Below are 15,460 nucleotides of genomic sequence, written 5' to 3' on the forward strand. Positions count from 1 at the left end.
AAGGGGAAGAGAAATAGCATTTATGCACTCATGGGAAGCGCTTCTGAGTCCCAAAGCAAAAGGCACAGAGACAAAGAAAAGTGAGGGATTGTGACCATTTTGTCACCTATCAAAATTTATGTAATAAGACGCAATGTGGAATGGGAGCGATGAACCAAATACTCTGTTGTGCTTTTAGTGACCAAAGGAGGCAGGGAAGGAGGAAACATTGTTTTGCATGTATCAACACATACAGATTGAAACCATAGATACTTCTGTTAGATATTTCTCAGACACAAGCAGACCTTTTCCCCCTACTGACATTCTAGTCTTGGTTCCCTCCCTGCTCCTTTGCCCAATCTACAGTTTTTAATTTTTTTTTTTCTTGGCTTTTCTGTATTCTCCCCTTACTCACTCCCTGGACTCCCCAGATCTGCTCTATTCCTTCTCTGAGTGAGTTTTATACTTCCCCAGTCTCTGTTATCCTGATCACTGTCTATTCCAGAATCTGGCAGAAACCAAGTCAATGAAGAAAACACTCAGTCATTTGGCAACATGAAGAGGCAATTAGATGCCAGCTTCTAAAGGGCTAGAGGACATTTAAGCCCCAAGTGGTGGAAATCTTACTGAAATTACAGACAGAACAGAGGGGGAAGTACTTGAAAGACTATTAGCTAGCCAGAGCTGGACCCCATCGCATTTATTCCGTTGCCTATTACAAGAAGGCTTCCATGTTCCTTCTAAAGCCAGTGTGAGTAAAAGGAGAATGGATCAATGAGCATCTGTGCGAGAGAGTTCCTCAGAAGTAATGAAAGCTTGTCTCAGCCCTTTAAGAATAAGACCTAGAGAAAGTGATTCCCGGAGCATAACGGAATTCTGGATGCAGGTGAAAATGGAGAAAAGGATTTCAAATTCCACTGATAATCCCTAGTGCCGCTAATCTCTGAATGGTTACTGAGATATGTATTGTAATGGGAAGCACAAAAGTAGCCATTCATTTCATTCTATTCAGAACTCAATATTGTACTCAGACACAGAGGAGGCTGTTACTCAAACCTCTATTTTCTATTTTTTTTTATTGTTATTCTTTTAATGCAGACCTTGCCCCATACCCAAAGCCAGGATGGTGACTCCACAGAGGGCTTTTCAGACATCATTAACCACAGGAAGAGAACATAACACAGCAGAAACTTGGGATTGAATAACAACCTTGAAATTCAAACTGACATCATGTATTATTGTTTGCATTATATACTAAACAGTTATTAGGAACAATTAGCAATTAAAGACTCTTAGGTGCAGTTATATGGTTTTCTACAATATATCCTGAATAGCAGGATAAGTGCTTTGGCTGCAAGCCAATCGTCAACAAGCCCTCAGAAAACTCTCATCTAAAATGTGTGCTCCTTTATGGCCATTGAATGAAGCACGTGAATCAAGCAAAGCCACACACAGGATGGGGAGACTTCAGGTGTATGCTTTCACTAGGAAGCCAATTTCCATTTATCCAAAATCCATGCAGCCCCTAAGAAATAATCAGATTCACACTTTTTTTTCCCATTTCACTTTTATGAAAAAGAGATAGATAGTAAACACAGAAACGGATACCCGGAAATATTTTTAGAGGAATATATCCTGATACCAGGACAAATTTAACATAATCTCATCAATTTTCCATTTCTGTAGTATTTGACAGGGATGTTTGGTGTTTAACACAATGATCCTGAAGCCCTAAATATTCTTTCTGAAGCATCAGAGTGAGTTGATATCATGGTCGAGCTCATTTTCATCCTAAGTGTAGTCTACATATATTTAATTCCTTGAAAATTAAGTAAAATACAGTGGTTTTAGTTTGTGTTTTTTTTTACAAGAATCATACTGCCAAAGGATGATTTTCCCAATCCTATTGAATAAACTGGATTTTTCATTTTATTATATGCTGTTTATTTTATTAAGCTCAGAGTGCTAGCATTAGTTTATTGACCTTTAATTGTTATATAGATTTTTTTTGTTTCCAAATTAAATTATTTATATAATATGGTCATATAGTAAACTGATCTCAGTCCCTAGCACAGTTTTAAAGAACATAGCATGAGTGAACGTGGGCCTCCTTTTCTAAAGAGTACTCAATATGGAAAAATAGAGAAACACATTAACTAGAGCATAATAAATTATCAGTTTCTCGCTCATCTTGATTATTCAGATCTTTGGAATCATCTGTAATAAACATCTGATCCATATCGAATAACATAAGTTACATCCTTCTAAATTCCAAAGGGCTAATAACAGCATGAGGGATGGGAGGTAGAACCTAAAAGCCTAGGGGACAAAACCCACACTCCTCAAACTTTACAATCATTCAAGTGACTTTAGTGAGCCAGTAGGTACATTTAAGCTTGATAGAAATGCAGAATTCGAGATGCAAAATTCGAGATGCAAAATCAGAAGCGAAGTTTGCATTACCAAGCCTTGTTTTTCTATCATAAAAATACAAAAGCAGATGCTTGGTTGCAAAATGCTGTATGGAAAATAGCAATCAGGAGCCAGGTGTTCTGTGGAAACTCTAATTTCATATTTAAAATGTAAAGTGAACCTGAATGCAGTTTTGAATTTTTCCAAAACGTGGATTTAAGAAAATAATCTGTGAGTTTGGTATGTTAATAAGGGATTTCTTTCATCTGTCTGTAGACTCACCCTCTGGCGCAGGGAGACTGCATTCATGGGCTGGATTTCTCCCAGAGCCCTGGGCTTGCTTTCTCTCGTGTGGGAGCTAAGTCATTTCCTTCTGTAACTGAAGGTTTTCTAAGATATGTGTTCTTCTCATGCTAACTGAGTGAAGAGTAACCAGGGAGGGAGGCACAAAAAGGTCTTTCTTTACATGCAAACTGAGTACGATTTCTTCAATGAAGAAATGTCTTGATGCCTCTGGTCTTTCCTTGCTGCTAGGGAGATGCGCTTCCAGGAGATGGAGCTATGACTCAGTCTGAATTCTTGTGTCTTTTCTGGCCTTCTCATGGGGGTGGGGGTGGGGGAAGTTTTAAAACCTTCAAATTTTAAGTAGCTTAAAAAGTCATTATGATTGGATGGCATTGGAAGGTAGGAAATGGGTTGAAAACACCGATATGCAGATTAAATACAAAAAAAGTTCCCTAACTTAGAGCACTTAGTGGAAAATCAGAAAGAATTGAAATCCAATAGAATTGTTGGATGGAACTCAGTATTTACAACCCCTTTCAGAGGGAGAAAGAAAAGACGATTTTTTTTTTTTTTAGAAAAGGAAAAAAAAAATAAAAACAGAGTCACTGGTGGTGGTTTGTTTTTAATTAAAGATCCTCATTCCAAAATCTGACAAGAGAATATATATATATAATTATTATGATTATTAAAATGGTGCTATTTTAGATTTCCCATCTGTTTCCCCAAAATATTTTTTACTTACTCATCTCCCCTTCTACCTGACTTTTTTTTTTCTTTTACCCTTATTAGTAGTTAAGGTGTTATTGTATCTCTCATGAATTTGAAGTATGTGCTTTCATCTCATTATATACTTTCTATATGAGAAGCATCCTTTATAAATAATTTCTCAAAATGCGGGGCGCCTGGGTGGCTCAGTGGGTAAGGCCTCTGCCTTCGGCTCAGGTCATGATCCCAGGGTTCTGGGATCGAGCCCCACATAGGGCTGTCTGTTCAGCAGGGAGCCTGCTTCCCCCTCTCTCTCTGCCTGCCTCTCTGCCTACTTGTGATCTCTGTCTGTCAAACAAATAAATAAAATCTTAAAAAAAAATAATTTCTCAAAATACAAAAATAGAGTTACGTTACCACCCATGCAGGGCAACCATCCAATCACGAAAACCCACTCCACCCGGGGGCAGACTATCGTGGATATGTGGCTTAGGGGACAAAGGCACTCCTCCTGGCAGTCAGCTGCTTCAGCAGCAACATTGTAGCAGAAATCTCAGAAATACTTAACATCTGTGACAATAATAATCGCATTTGAATCCTTTTTATAATTACAAAATGTTGCCATGAGTTTAACCTTCATTGACATCTGAGTGTGTGGGCGTTGGTGTACAATGTGTTCAGTTCACCAGGGAGTTTACAACTTAATGCCACAATTTCATCACAGTCTTCTGTGATTGTTTTTAATTTAATAATGGTAGCATTTGGGGTTGGTCTTTCCCCTTTCTCCTAAGTTTCAAAAGTTCTTCACAATTGTGGATTTCCTTTTGTACTTAAAGCCAGAAAAGGGGTGATGTCTAATCACTGCCTGTTAAAATTAAATTACCATAAGGAGGAAACGTTAAGTTTTCTCTTAATGAGATATTTTTCTTTAAATTCTAGATAGGAATGTGAATTTTATGTAGAATCTAGATAAATATAATATAGAGATCTTCTCTGATTTCTAGCAGCTAGAAATATACTGACCAGGTACAAGTGCTGTACAACATGCTAGTTGTTTCTCAATATATACTATATACATGATAAGAAGAAACTAGACTTTGAACCCAGACCTGAGCTTGAATTCTCCCTCTTTCTTTTGCACATTATGTAACTTGGGCAAGCTATGGGCCTTCGTTTCTTCAACTATAACATGGCCAAAGCTGGACGTGTGTTGAATATTGAATAACCACAAATCTTTAATACCACTAATATATTTAAGAGCAGGCCTGTCTCAGGACACACTCTCTTCGCTCAACTTTCTTCCTTTTCCATGTAACAGTTTTGTCAGCGTCCACAGCTCCGGTATTTATTAAGCTGTTCAGGTGCTTTTAATTTTGGTCTGAACTGAATGGTGGAAAACAGGTGATTTGTTTTGCCAAAGAAATGAGAATTTACTGTCTTTCCGAATTATGTATGTTTTATTTTCTTGTTCTCAATTTGAGTCGAGAGCATGTAAATACTGCTTTCGGAAGACTAAGGGGAAGTGAAACAAGATGAAAATGAAATTATCTCCCAAAAGAATTCCCTAATAATCTCTAGTGTTTCACACAAGTGGGGTGAGTGGCTCTGTAGGAAAGCCTCCTTGGAAGAAGCTGCACAAATGAACCTACCCGCGCATCTTCTCCACTGCAGAAAATTGGCTCCGAAACGACTTGTGTGTGAGCTCTACCTGCGTGTTTTCAGTTGTCACTAGCCTACTCAGGGGACCAAAGAAGAAAGCTTTCTTCCAGGACCAGCAAGTCTACAGGGGTCTGAGAGTGGGGATCTGCCAACACAAAATTAAAGTAATAAGGAAGGCATATTAACAAAGGCTCTTTTTCTTTTAATAAACATTAAAAAAAAAAAGCTGTCCCATCAGGCATGACTTTTTCCAAGTGTTACTGCAGTTAGTGCTTTTAAAATTCTCAAAATATAAAATATGAGAGAAAAGAAAATGTGACATTTCACTTTTTGTATGTTTTTCTTCGGAGTGGTCTCATATGCTAATTATACATAGAACTTATGCTGTTTACTTTCACCTACAAGTTATAGATTTAAGTTAGTGAAGGTGTCAGTGTGCTACACATAGGGTCGGATCATTAATTATACATTTTATAGCTTTTGGGTGAATTTAATGCAGGATAGGCCAAATGCTACAAATATACTTTATAGAATTGCACTGTTAGATATAAGAATGGATTTTTTTTTTTTCTTCCCCTAAATCAGCTCTCTCTTCTCTAATTCAGCTCCATTTCTGGCTGATTATTTTGGCTTCTCATTTTCATGGTAGCACTTGAAAAAAATGATTTAATAGAAAAAAATCACAAACTCGACACTCTTCATCTCCTATCCTGATCAAGGAAGCCTATAGACTAAGCTTAGGAGAGGTGAGAGGAATATCAATGATACGCGATCTCAGAAAGGAAAGAGCATCCGTTTACATTTCTTCTCTGTCATTCAGTAGCGTTAATTCTTAATTCTTATTAACTAGGGCTGACACCGCGCCCACAAGACAACAGCGGTTAAGTGCTGGCCGTGCCTGGAGAGTCTGTAATAGTTTCCGTCTCCAGACCTTGCAAGCACGGTGACTTTGAATGCCTGGGCGCTGGAAGACGGAGATGATAATGGCAAGGAGAAATCCTCCCCTTGGTGTGGGGAGCTTCGGAGCCGGATAGGTAAATACGCCATTTTTCATACTGGTCCTGAAGCCCATGCAGAGTCATCGCTCGATTATCGCCAATCATGAAGGGGGACAGGACACTGAGTAATATGACAGGGCAGCAAGGATCGTTTATATTCGAGTGAAAGTGACTTTTTGTATTTACATTTGAATATAATTGTGTCTGATATTCTGGGACTCCTCGCTGAGCACCCAGCGGGCAGGAGGGTTCCCACAGATGCACTTGCTGCCTGTTCCCCAGCAGAAGGGGAGCAAGCCCATGTGTCTGAGCTGCACGGTGGCTGGGGCTGTCGACTGACCAAGCCAGTGCCTGGCCCAGCTCTGTTGGGCAGTGACCTCCAGGACCTGCGCTGGTGGAAAGGGGGATGGAGTACAGGAGGGACGGATGGGGAGACGACCGCCCTCGCTGCGGTTCACGTGCCTGTAAGTCAGAGCAGATAGAGAAAGAATAATGTCCTGGAAGTGGAGAACATTTGAAGGAGACTTTCAAAAATCGTATGAGAAACTCAGCTCACTAACAGAGTCATTGGAGGAGAAGTGGACCTCACTACTGTGTTTACCTGGATCCAAGTACCTGTTTCAGCTACACCTGCCTTTTAATGCAATTAAAGATACATGTTTGCCTTTCTTCAAACCCTTGTGTTTCTTACTTTTAGCCTGATGATTGGTGAGGTCTAGTTTTGAAAGTGGGGAGGGGAGCATGGTTGGGAATTACAGCAGCTGCCTAAGGAGATGGCAGATGCTTGCGGATCAGTGTGGCAGGGTGGAAATAGCTCTGCACTGGGAAGGTTGTGGAGGGCTCGCAGTGTTGCTGTAATCAGAGGGAAGTACTGAGTGCTGAGATTATTTTATTACAGAGAGAATGAGACATTGCAAGGAAGGAAACACACACACACACACACACACACACACACACACACACACATGCAGGATCTTAGCATATCGACTTCAATTTATTTACTTTTCCGCTAAGAACCTTCTTCTTTTTTTCCGTTCTCTCTCTCTCTCTTTTTTTAAATACCAGATCCCAGATTGCCTTATTTCAAAGCCATCATTGCATCATTATAAGTATATTGTTTAGGAGGATGTCAGACTCTTCCTGATGTAAATGAAAAATCCTTTACTAGCAGATAAAGGTACTAATTGAATGAAGGGTAACAATGGTAAAAATTCTACATTGTTTAAAAGTTGCTCAGAGAAAACATGTGCAGGCTGGTAGGAAATTATAAGAACTTTATTCAATAAACACCAACTGTTTGAGACCATTCAGCCTGCTACAACAAAATATCACAGGCTGGGTAGCTTAGGAACAACGGAAATTTATTTCTCACAGTTGTGGAGGCTGGAAATCAGAGATCAGAGTGCTGGAAAGGTTGGGCAAGGGCTCTCTGCTGGGTTGCACACTTCTCATCTTCTTCTTCATGTGACGATGGGGCCAGGGATCTCTCTGGAGCCTCTTTTATGAGAGCATGAATCTCACAAACGAGGGTTTCTGCTCTCATGGCCTTTTCACCTTTCAAGACCCTATCTCCTAATACCATCACATTGGGCATTAAGATTTCAGCATATGAACTAGGGGAACACATTCAGACCACAGCACCAACATTCTAGACATGGTGTAAATTATGAAGCTTGGGGAAAAGGACATAATTCATAGCTTCAATGTATTTCTATCTAATGGGGAAAGTATCACCCTGAGATAGATAGATATAGATATATTTCAAACACTTGTGAGTGAGGTAAGCTCAAGACTTACATGTTCAGAGTAAGAAATTTGTTTCATCTTTGTATACTTCCAGTTCTAGGTAAGTTTTTACACATTTAAGTACATCTAAAATATTTACCGAGTTGAAATCCTAAGTGCTTTATGCTGCTCAAAGGTAACCAAATGATATTTATCACAAAGAAATACACAGAAAACAATCTGATCATAGAATAGTGAAACAGCCATTCTTACTATGTCATATATCTGTTTTTTTTTCTTTTTAACTTTTTTTTTTCTTTTTTTAACTTGGCATAGTACATAGAACTGAGATGACTGGTTCTTTGTATTAGTCATGAGTTTTTAAATTACAAGTAGGTGATGAAATCCTAACAACTTATGCAAATATGTTACTTTGTTGGATATCATTTAAAAAAAAAGTCATAGGTAATGGTTTCAGGCATAGTTGGATCCAGCTGCTAAAACAGTATTTCCAGGGTTTTCTTGGATCTGCTTTCCTCCCTTTGGTCTTTGTTTCAGCCACTCCCTTTCTTCATGGTGATAAGTTGAGCATCACGAATTCAGGATTACATCCTAAATGATGAAGAAACCCAGCAGTGAAAGTGCTCATTTCCATTAGTTCTACCAACAGCATCTGGGCTGACCCTTAGTGATTCTGATTGACATGTCTTGCTTGTAAGCATATTCTGAGTCAGTTTCTGCAGCCAGGGGAAATGGGTCATGCTGATTGGCTGGCCTGGTCCACTTTTTAGAATGGGGGTCTTAATTCCCAAAGGAGAGTTAAGATGCTTCTAAGAAAAGTGGGAGGAATTCTTATCATGCAGACAAAACACCAGAAGTCTAAGAAAATCTTGTACAGAACAAGCTTTTAATGTTAACTGAAACTTTGAGATTTCTTAACTATCCTTATAGACAGAGTATCAAGAAGACATTTTGTTTACATTTTATTTATATTTTGGAAATTCGAGGCACAAATTAGTGTTTGGGGATAAGGCATTTTTTTCTAATATGTAATAGAAACTGAAGACCAGTGAAGTTTTATTCCTGTGTGAATCAGCACTTCTTCAGGGATTTCTTTACTCAAATGTCTTACCACTGATGCCTTTCCTGACTACTGTCTATGAAAGAAACGATGCTTTTACAAGTCCCTCCTGACAGTCCCAGCACTTCCTGTTCTTTCACTAGGTTCTCTATATAGTTCTATCCCAATTTGGCATATTATATATTTACTCATTATGTATCATTCGTGTTTATTATCTCCCTTATCACATTACAATATGAATCCCATGAAAAGCGTATGCATTTCTCACTGTTCATCTAGGTGTCTGGTACCTACTACGTGAATAATAAATTGTGGTGGATGGATGGTCGGATGGATGGAGGAAGGAAAGAAAGAAAGAAAGAAGGAAAGCGAGGAAGATGCTTTAAGATACCAAATTAGATGTTCAGAAGCCCAAGGGAACTCAATCCTATGCGTCAATTACTATGAATAATAATGTTATTAAGATTCTTTTAAAACTGTTAGCACTCAGACTGGAATCCAAATACATATAATTTTAAAATGTAGAAAAGAATGAAAAAACATACGATACACCAACTCCCTTTAATTATAAAAGTATATTTATTATCATTAATTTAAATTATTAATTGTTTATCAGGTGGTGATCATACTGATACTATTTTTACTCTAAATTATGCTTTTGCTTTGTTCTCGGTGTATTATCAAATTTAATTAGTATTTGCAAAGTCTATTTAGAGTAGTATTGTAATCATTTGGTGGTAGATTAAAAAATAATAATAATAATTTGCATTGTGTCTGTAGATGCATAGAGACCATATAAGGTACAATTGAGATTATACAATCAGTTCTTAACTAAGTAAGTGCCAAGTGCCTATTGGAGTTGTCAGCAATACATGGTAGTTTAACTGTTTTTTAACCAAACTGCTTATGTTCCCCCCACACTGTCCAACACTGTTCAGGGAGTGAAGGTTGATTTTTATCTATTGGAAAGATAAATAAACAACAAAAATTAATGCACTGTAGTGAAATTTAAGTTACTCAGGTTGTTTCTTGCTTCCTTTTAGTCTGTATAATAGAGAACTAGGGAATTAAACCCCTATCCAGAACCAACTTGAACCCTCTCTCCTCTGATGCCCTCCTGGAATATTTTAATCTTCCTTCAAGGAGAATATTTTGTCACTCAAGGTCTATTTCTCTTGAGGCAATATAATGTAGTGTATTTGGAATATCTCTTGTATTCCTGTATTAGACTGTCATTTCTTACTTTTCAGAAGTATAAACAAGTAAGTGTGATCTGATTGTAAGTGTGGGAACAAAAAATGTCACATGTATGAACAAGAAAATGCCACATGTACAAAACCAGGGTGTTATATTTAAGAATACTCGTCTTTGTCTTAGCAATTCTCCATAGCCTCTTCGGTAATGTCAGACCATGAATAAATTTATTTTCCCAATATAAACTCGTATTTATCATTCCGGCTACTTAAAAATCTTCAGTGACCCTCCACTGCCTCCATTATAAAGTACAAATACCAAACTTAGGTCAGTAGGCACCACCCTTTATAAAGTATTTTATCCTTCTACTCTCATATTCCATTGCATAAAACTTGTTCAGAGTCAAAAGTCTTACAAATATATAGTTTATTTATTTATTTGAGAGAGAGACAGAGAGAGCACAAGCCAGAGGAGTGGCAGAGGGAGAGGGACAAGCAGGAACCCCCCTCAGTGGGGGACCGGGGGTCCGACAAGGGGCTGAATCCCAAGATCATGACCTTGAGCCAAAGTCCAGTGCTTCACCAGCTAAGCCACCCAGGAGCCCCCCGAGCCAGAGGGTTAAGTAAAGTATGCCTTGATTCTTGCTATCTTGTAGCAGTGAGGTTTTTTTCTTCTTATCCCTGCATTCTGATATAAATCCTAAATATTCAAGGTCCATCTCCGGTTCCACTTCCTTCACGAAGCTTCCAGAAATTCCCAAACCACCATGCTTCTTCCACTATTTGGCATGATCCAACGTATTTTCCCATAGTCCCACTAGCTTGTTAAATCCTGAACATAGTGAAGATTTTGGATTCCTAAAAACTAGCTGATAATGAGTACTTAGTAGATTCTGCTGAGGCCAGTGACAGTGATGATCATGGTAAGAATTATGGTTTAGAATATGGATTGGCTTGAAACGTGGGCGTTTATTCAGAAGAAATATGATAAAACTAAATAAAATAGTTCACTAGTGGGAAAATTCATTTTAAATGTAAGTATTAATTATGTTTTACTTTTAAGTATTTTTGTATTAAGATTTTTATCATAGCATTTATGATACTTATACAGTGAAGACTAACATTAGGAATTAAATAAAGTGATTCAAAATTAGGAACTAAACAAAATGATGCATGATATGTATGTTATATATTTTACACTCCAATATATTTTTAATACAACCTTGCCATGATTTTCATATCCTCAACATTTCTTTTACACTTTTGTTCCTATGATAGTTGTGCTTAAAATATCGTAAGATATAATTGCATGTATGCCATGGATCCCTGTATTAAGAAGTATGAAAAAATTAATACGTTATTGTTAGATTTTTCTAAGTGTTCATAGTGTGGGATGGCCCAGTTCTTTTGTGCTAAATCTTTTCGAAATTATTCAACTCCACTGAGGTAGAATCTATTTCTCTTTCTCCTCTAATCTAACCCCCAGGGCCACTGTTATATGAGCATCTTATCCCGCTAAATTAAGAAGCCCATCCTTGTTGTTTTTGCATGTACCTTATTTAGGCCATCAGCAGCCAAAATGGAAATTGTATTTTGTAACCCACAGTGTGGTCCACAAGGGAAATGAGGAGTTGATAAGTATATATCCAGTACACTTACTCTAAGTGATAATTAAAACTGGAGCACAGAAACACAGAAGGAACCTTGGAATGAAATTGTCAATCTAAAAATTGTCAATTTAAAAATCTAGCCTAATTTTCCTGCAAACAGTGGTTCTCAAGAATCTTGTCAAAGACCCACCTCTGCCCTCCTGGGTTCAATTTAGAAGAAGGGATACAAAGTAGAGAGAACTCTTGTCTGTATCGCCTGGAGCCCTCTTGGTGCCACGATAGTTAAGATGGTGTTGGCATTTCCATTATCTTCTGGGATCGAATGTAGCATAAAAGGTCAAAGACCTGGTTGTTTACTGGTTTGAGTCATCAGTTAGTTCATCAATTAATTAATTTACTTTTTTGGTTCAGGTAAGAGAATTGTATTCTTCCCCTTTAAAGAAAGACTTGAATTATTTCTTATTCCAAACACTGAGGACTCAAATATAATCTGACACATTTTCTCCAGAAGCTAGGCTTTCATGTATGGATACATAGAATGTTTATCTTTCTAGTTTCTATGGCTATAGCATTCTACTATAATGCAATTCTATAATTATTGAACTAAGAAAATAAAGAGGACATATATTGGCTAGTTGAATGCTTTACATTTTTATTTTATTTTATTTTATTTATTTTTTAAGTAGGCTCCACACCCAGTATGGAGCCCAGTGTGGGGCTTCAACTCATGGCCCTAAGTTCAAGACCTGAGCTGAGATCAAGAGGCAGACACTTAACCAACTGAGTCACCCAGGTGCCCCAGTACTGTATGTTTTTATTTATTGATAGAATTCAGCTTTCTCTCAGCTTCTATCAAGCAAATACTATAGGGATTAAGGGGTTTTTTTTAAATATTTTATTTATTTGACAGAGAGAGAGATCACAAGTAGGCAGAGAGGCAGGCAGAGAGAGGAAGGGAAGCAGGCTCCCCGCTGAGCAAAGAACCCCACTCGGGGCTCAATCTCAGGACCCTGGGATCATGACCCAAGCTGAAGGCAGAGGCTTTAACCCTGAGGCACCCAGGTGCCCCAGGAATTAAGTTTTGTCATCTCTTCCAAAAACATGTTGAAGCCATGCATATCCTATTGAAAATATCTAAGAAAAGTTAGGATCAAAAAAATAATTTAGATGTATAGCTCTAGGTTCAGGTCCTCACTTACCACTACTGAGTGCCTTTAGGAAGATTATTTAAATTCTTTAAGCTTGAATGTATATATAAAATGGGAATACAAATTGTGCTTAACCCTAGATGCTTCTGTGACATTTAAATGCACAAAACAGAGCTTGGCACATACTTGTTACAAAGTAAATACTCAATAAACGCCAACAAAATAGATACCCAAAGAACTAGCAGCACCTAATACACAGCTTCCAAATAAACTGACATTCAAAAACAAAACTATAAGATGAATAAGTTCATGTGTAATAAAATGATTTCTTTCTATGTATATGTAAGAACATTGTCGAATTTTACTGGGTATAGAATGTAAAACAGCTTTAGAAATTATTTTCTGAGATTTTTTTTTTTTTTTCCCACTGCCCTCCAGGGCAAAGCATTGAAAGTAGACACACCAGGACTGAGATGGGTCAACCGTTCATTTGAAAGACTGTGTATTTATTATTGTAGACAAAGCTTTCGTGCACTATATGGGTAAAAAGAGTAAGACTGCCCCAGAGAGAATGTTGAGCAACGGCAGAAGATAAAATCTTGCTGTTTATGATTGCCTGGACAATCCAGCCCAGCAGCAGCATCCTAATGCAGAGGAAACTTCAAAACTACCAACGTATGGCCTGTGGTGCCTGCCACAGAGCCACATGCTGCTTGCTGGAAAAAGATCTTCCACCATGCGAAAAAGTGCAGAGAGGAAGCAACAATTAAGAGGAGGTAGTCAGGTGTGTGCAAATGCATGATTGGCTATTTTCTCTCTGTATATATTTCCCTTGCGAACCAACATCAACAACAACGACAACAAGATCTTACTACAGTGATATCAACAGATGACCATAGTATCGATCCCAATAACATGGAAGGCCATTTACCCTTGCAAGCCCCTAACAAGCTCCAGCACGTCGACCCTACTTTCAGTTAGAGGCGTCCTATCAGATGCAAAGCGATTGGTATCTACGTTATTGGGAGGCACTGTGCCTCCCCACGTTTGCTTGTGCCTAGGTCTGTTATCTCTACCATCTACTTATCTCCCTAATACACCAGTGATATGTGAAAGTCAGGTGTATCTGATTGTCAGCACTGACTGTTCTTTTTTTTTTTTTTTTTTAAGATTTTATTTATTTATTTGACAGAGAGAGAGAGTGATCACAAGTAAGCACAGAGGCAGGCAGAGAGAAAGAAGGGGAAGCAGGCTCCCTGCTGAGCAGAGAGCGCAATGTGGGGCTCGATCTGAGGACCCCGGGATCGTGACCTGAGCTGAAGGCAGAGGCTTAACACACTGAGCCACCCAGGCGCACCAACACTGACAGTTCTTTAGACCTGTAGTTTCCAGGCTGTGTGTTGTTGATATTTATAGGAGTATCAGATCTAATACACATATGGCTGTCTTCCCGACCAGCGTATTCTGGAAACTAAATCGTTTGCCTCCATGTGAAACCGTTTATTGCGTATAGGTGTTATGAGAAATAAAATGCAAATCCCCTTAAAACATTTCTACAGTATAGCATATTCAGTCAATATTTGTGTTTTACTTAGCATGCAGTAAAAGTAGAAATACTAAAAACAGGAATGCCGCGCATTTCCCCCACCCCTGCAAAAAGCTTTATTGTTTCCATTTGGCCCACGGCTTTGGGAGAGGGCTCGAGGGTGAGGGTCGTTACAAAGCTGCCTGGTGCTGCAGGGAGAGACTGAGGCATGGGCTCTGGCACCAGGGGGACGTCAGAGGGGCCCCCCTCGAAGGCTGCTGCTGTTCCCGGGAGGCTCCTAGTGGTGCTTGAGAAGGAGCTTCTGGAAGAGATCCCCGTGCAGCCCAGCCCGGGGCGGGCCGGCCCGCGGGGGTTCATCAGGGGGTCGCGCGGCTTCCTGATGGGTTTCACCTGCTCCTGTAGGAAGCGGTTCTCCAGAAAGTCACGGAGGCGGGAGTCTGTGCGGGCACAACCCAGGGCATGCAGGCGCAGAGGGGCCGGGTTCAGGCACTTCTGCGGAACCAGGGGAGCCTCTAAGGCGTCCAGTCCCCCGCCCCGCCCCCGCACTCATCCGGGGGCGGCTTCTGGACGTCCTGGAAGAGAGTGCGGTCGCCCCGCTGGTTTTGCATCTTCAAGAGACGCCCAGCGCCCGCGCGCCTCTCAAAGCCACCTCGCGGGAGAAGTGGCCCACACCTTGCAGAGCCGCAGCGGCACGGTCATGGTCGGACTAGAAGAAGCCCAGAGACAGGTAGGTGTAGGGGGCGCGCAGGTGCATGTCGACCGGGCGGTGGACGGCGGCCTGCACCTCGGTGGGATAGTTGCGACCAATCTGGGAGGTCGTGGTTGATTGGAAATGGGGGAGGTAAGTGGGAAATTGGCTGTCGGCTGGTCCCGGTGGCATTGGGTGGCCGAGAAGGTGGCTCCCCTGTGACTGTTGACATTTAAAATGAATTCTTCAAAATAGGGGAACTTATTAAATCATATGCAAAAGAGACACACTTAAAAAAAAATGCAACCTTTCTAAATATTACACAGAGAAACTTCCCAGTTTTAGACGAGATGGTCACAGCCTGGCATGTGGTGATCTTGCTAAGCTTTCCACAGACTCCCGTGCTAGAGTGAGGCTTGGAACCAGGCCCC

At 39.7% G+C, this 15,460-nt stretch overlaps 1 pseudogene; it reads right to left on the bottom strand.

Annotated features, from left to right (window-relative positions):
- Window positions 1-14,618: 14,618 nt before the first annotated feature.
- LOC116874940 lies at window positions 14,619-15,221 on the bottom strand (annotated as a pseudogene).
- Between the last annotated feature and the right edge of the window lie 239 nt (window positions 15,222-15,460).

Source organism: Lontra canadensis, unplaced genomic scaffold (assembly GCF_010015895.1).
Source record: "Lontra canadensis isolate GAN:19392208 unplaced genomic scaffold, GSC_riverotter_1.0 scaffold39, whole genome shotgun sequence".
NCBI classification, from domain to species: domain Eukaryota; kingdom Metazoa; phylum Chordata; class Mammalia; order Carnivora; family Mustelidae; genus Lontra; species Lontra canadensis.